Consider the following 5,399-nt stretch of genomic DNA (forward strand, 5'->3'; position numbering starts at 1 on the left):
GAGTAATATTTCATTGTATATATATATACTACTTCTTTATCCATTCATTAATTGATGGGCCCTTGGGTTGTTTCCATAATTTGACTATTGTAAATAATGCTGCAGTAAACATAGGGGTGCATATATGCTTTCAAATCGGTGTTTTTGTACTCTTTGGCTAAATACCCAGTATTGCAGTTACTGAGTTGTAGGGTAGTTCAACTTCTAAATTTTTGAGCAATCTCCATACTGTTTTCCACAGTGCCTGGCCCATTTTGCATTGCCACCAACAGTGAATGAGGGTTCCTTTTTCACCACATCCTCACCAACACTTGTTATTTCTTGTGTTTTTGATTTTAGCCATTCTGGCTGGTATGAGGTGATATCTCATTGTAGTTTTATTGTTCATTTCCCTGACGATTGGTGAGGTTGGGCATCTGTTCCTGTGTCTGTTGGCTATCTGTATGTCTCGATTGGAGAAATGTCTATTCATGTTGTCTGCCCATTTGTTATTTGGATTATTCATGTTTTTGGTGTTGAATTTTATAAGTTCTTTATATATTTGGATACTAGCCCTTATCATATATGTCATTTGCAAATATCTTCTACTCAGTAGATTGTCTTTTAGTTTTCTTGATTGCTTCCTTTGCTTTGTAGGAGCTTTTTATTTTGATGTAGTCCCAATACTTTATTTTTGATTCTGTTTCCCTTGCCTTAGGAGACATTCCTAGAGAAATGTTACTATGGCAGATATCAGAGACATTACAGCCTGTGTTCTCTAGGATTTTTGTGGTTTCAGGTCTCATATTTAGGTCTTTAATCTGTTTTGAATTTATTTTTTTGTATGGTGCAAGAAAGTGATCCAGTTTCAATCTTTTGCATATAGTTGTTTAGCTTTCCCAGGACCTTTTGTTGAAGAGACTGTGTTTTTCCCACTGTATATGCTTGCCTCTTTTGTCATAGATTAATTGACCATATATAATTGTGGGCTTATTCCTGGGTTCTCTAATCTGTTTCATTCATCTGTGTGTCTTTTGTATCAGTACCATACTGTTTTGATAACTACAGCTTTGTAGTGTATCTTGAAATCTGGAATTATGATGATTACTATAGCTTTGTAGTCTATCTTGAAATCTGTGATTGTGATACCTCCAGTTTTGTTCTTTCAAGATTACTTTGGCTATTCTGGGTCTTTTGTGGTTCCATACAAATTTTAGGATTCTTTGTTCTAGTTCTGTGAAAAATGCAATTGTTATTTTCATAGGGATTGCATTAAATTTGAAGTTGCTTTGTATAGTATAGGCATTTTAACAATATTTTTTCTCCCAATCCATGATCATGGAATATCTTTCCATTTGTTTGTATCATTTTCAATTTCTTTGTCACTGTTGAATAGTTTTCAGAGTATAGGCCTTTTACCTGCTTGGTTGTGTTTATTCCCAGGTATTTTATTATTTTTGGTGCAATTGTAAATGGGATTATCAATTTCTCTTTCTGCTACTTCATTGTTAGTGTGTAGACATGCAGCAGATTTCTGTATATTGATTTTGTGTCCTGTGACCTTACTAAATTCATGTTATCAGTTCTAGTAGTTTTTTGGTAAAGTCTTTAGGGTTTTCTGTAGATAATATCATTTCATTAGCAAATAGTGAAAGTTTCACTTCTTTGCTATGAATTTGAATGCTTTTTTTTTTTTTTTTCTTGTGTGATTGCTGTGGCTGGGACTTTCAGTACTTCATTGAATAAAGGTGGTGAGAGTGGACATCCTTTTCTTCTTCCTTCTCTTAGGGGAATAGTTCTAAGTTTTTCACCATTGAGTTTAATGTTAGCTGTGGGTTTTTTATATATGGCATTTTATTATGTTAAGGTATGTTTTCTCTAAGCCTAATTTTTGAGGGTTTTTTTTTTAACCATGAATGAAAATTAAAAACTTTTTTACTCGTAAGAATACCACCTAGAAAGTAAAAAGACAACACCCAGAATGGCTGAAAATATTTGCAAATCTTGTAGATACTGCTGAACATGAAAGTGAAACTGGAATACTGAAAAAACTTTTAGCACCTCATGTCCCATTCTAAGTGCAAGGTAACAATAGCCAGTTACTATAGGTATTTGAAATGTGTGGCAAAGAGAAGGTTATGAGATGAGTAACAATATCCACAGACAGCCAAATTCCTGATTAGAATTAACAACCCCACACACTGACACCATGACAAAAGAAAAGTTATGCTGTTTTGCAGTTATAAATGCTACTTTGCTCAGTCTCTACCATTCCACATAGGACATCCAGCATTTAGTAAAAATTAATCAGGTAAATAGGGAAGTCAATCAGTAATCAAGAGATAAAGTAATCAAAAGATCCAGTTTCAAAATGACCCAGTTATTGAAATGATATGAAAATTTTAAATAATTAACAACTGTTGAAAAACTGACCATCGTGTAGAAGCAGATGGGAGATTTCAGCAGGCTGGAAGGAACTTTCTTAATTATCAAATAGGAACACCGAAAATAAGGGGTGTCTGGGTGGCTCAGTTGGTTAGGTGTCTAACTCTTGATTTCATCTCAGGTCATAATATCAGGGTCCTGGGATGGAGCCCTGCATTAGGCTCTACACTCAGAGAGGAGTTTGCTTGGAGATTCTCTCTTTCCCTCTCCCTTTGCCCCTCCCCCTGCTCGTGCACACTCCCTCTTTCTCTCTCAAATAAATCTTTAAAAAAAAATGAAAATAAAACATACAGCATCAGAGGTGAAGAATTTCTCCAGTGGGCTCATAAGCAGACCAACCACAGCTGGGGAGAAAATAAATAAATTTGCAAGTAAATCAATAGCCATTATTGCAAAGAAACCCATGGATTAAAAAAAATGGTGATTAAAAAAATCATCCAAAATAGAACAGAGCAGTCAAGAACCTTAAGACAATATCAGATGATCTAACGTGCATGAAATTGGAGGCTCAAAAGAAGAGAGAATGAGGGAACCAGAGTATCAAAAGATAATGGCTTCAGATTTTTCTAAAATGTATGGAAAAAAAAAAAAAAGGCCACAGATACAGGAATCCCAAAAAAATCCTAGCAGGATAAATTTCCCAAAACATTTATACATATCATAGTCAAATAGCTAAAACTTAGTGATTAAAAAAAAAAGTTGAAAGTAAACAAAATAAAAAGCTATATATAAAGGGACAAAGGTAATAATTTAATCAGACTTTTCATTAGAAAGTATACAGCCCAGAAGAAAATGAAATGACATCTTTAATGAAAGAAAAATCTTCCAACATAGACTTTGTTAGTCAGACGTATCTTTAAAAATTAATGCGAAATAAAACTTTTGTGAAGTAAACAAAAGCTGGGAGGATTTATTGCCTCAGGCCTGTGCTAAAGAAATGTTTAGGGAGTTCTTTAAAGAAAGGAATATAATAATGGAAATTGAGAACTACTCAGAGAAATAGTGTAGAGGAAAGGGTAGAAATCATGGTAAAATATGGGCACCTGAGTGACTCGGTCGGGCATCCTACTTTTGATTTTGGCTCAAGTCCTCATCTCTCGGGGTTGTGGGATTAAGCTTCGCACGGGCTCCGTGCTCAGTAGGGAGTCTGCTTGGGATTCTCTTCCTCTGCCCTTCCCTCTACACTCACATGTGCCTCTCTCTCTCTCTCTCTCTCTCTCTCTCTAAAGTTAATAAATCTTTAAAAGAAAATCATGGTAAAATATAATGGATATTTTTCATAATCTTAATTGCTTTAAGAGATAGTGCAGAAGTAATAACAGTGCCTTGTGGAGTTCTGACATATATAGAGGTAAAAAGAATGACAAAAACAACATATAAAATTAAGAGGGAGGCAATGGAGGGATACTATTTTAAGATTCTTACATATGAAGTGATATTTGAAGGCTGATTATGGTAAGTTAATGATGTATATTGTAAACCCTATAGCAGTCACTTAAAAAAATAGTATAACAATATTCCTGTATAAATGTAGGAAATCTGTAGGGAAAAACTGCTATGGTCTTGAAACAAGCTATCAATTAACTAAGACCTGATCTCCTGTTAAAACACATTTGTTATACATTGAAAATACAAATGTGTTTTAATGAAGTCTTTAATCCTACAATCGGTAAACTTTTTCTAAAATACCTGTAATTAATGTAGTAAAGAATTAATGGAAAAGGTGAACACCATTCTGTTGTGTTCATACTTAACAGCACTATCAAACATACTAGTGAAAGTTTAAAAATACTTTGTTCTAAACAGCAAGCAATAAGATCTAGTCTTTTCATTCCTTACTGTGGTAGGAAAAATAGTAAACTTGCTTTATAAAATACATTTCAGGGCATCATATTTCAAAATATACCATCAAAAATCAATAGACAGTATGAAGAACTCCAGGCAATAAGAGGAATGTTAAGTGTAGATCCTTCCATATGAAGAAATAACACTGGTCAGTTTTTACTAATACTTTCTATTTTACTTTTACTTGTAGTGGTATTTTAGATCCAAAAGGCATTGGAAAAATAGAATATTTGTCTTTTCAGTTGTCATATAACACATTTAGTTCCAATAAAACAAAACAAAAAAAAAACAAGTTGAGTTTTTAATCCTATTAGCAACTTTTCTAATTTTTAAACTTTTAAATTATGGTTATTGCTGTCATATGATTGATAGAAACACATCAGACACATTTTCTTGCATTAATTGAACTACATTTGTTCTAATTTTTGGCTTGGTGATGTTTTTATGCTCTGCATGGGAATGAGCAGTGACTGGTTTTCTGTAATCTCTTTCCATCCCCCTTTCTTTCTTTTCAGTTCTGCTTCTAGATGCTGCAGTAGATCAAAGCTTTTCAAAAGCAGCATCTTGCCCATTGTCTTTCGAGTCATGGTATGATAGACAGTGACAAAGAGGAACAAGAATGTTTGGAACAACTGTAATAGTATCTATTATGCATCAATCGTAGAAGGACGAGCTGAATTGTGTGGAATTGATATGTGCCTATTGTCAAAGCTTTTTCTGTAACATCAGGGAGAAATAATCATACTGAGGCAGGCTTTCCTGGGAAAGATAGCCTCTTCCCGATGTGTGCTTTCAGTGTGAGGTGGTTTTGCAGTTAACGTAAGGCACATCAAATGAGTAATTCAATTTCAAAGAATTGGTTTTAATTAATGTGGCAATACTAAATGATCAAGCATTGAAATGTATAATACTAAGCACTGAACTGTCAGCCCTCTGAATTAGAAATTGTCTATTTTCATATTTATATCTGGCAAGTAGCTTAAGTGTGGAGAAATGCAAATGCTTCAGGGAACTGCAAATGGGTATCTGCCAAATAGGTATCCATTAAGGGTAAAATATCTGGCGCTCTTGAGAATCTTGAAATTTGTTTTCAGCAATCTGCAGGTCACAAAAGTCTTAGTTGGCACATG

Source organism: Ursus americanus, chromosome 31, assembly GCF_024610735.1.
Source record: "Ursus americanus isolate L20-20 chromosome 31, mUrsAme1.1.p, whole genome shotgun sequence".
NCBI lineage: Eukaryota > Metazoa > Chordata > Mammalia > Carnivora > Ursidae > Ursus > Ursus americanus.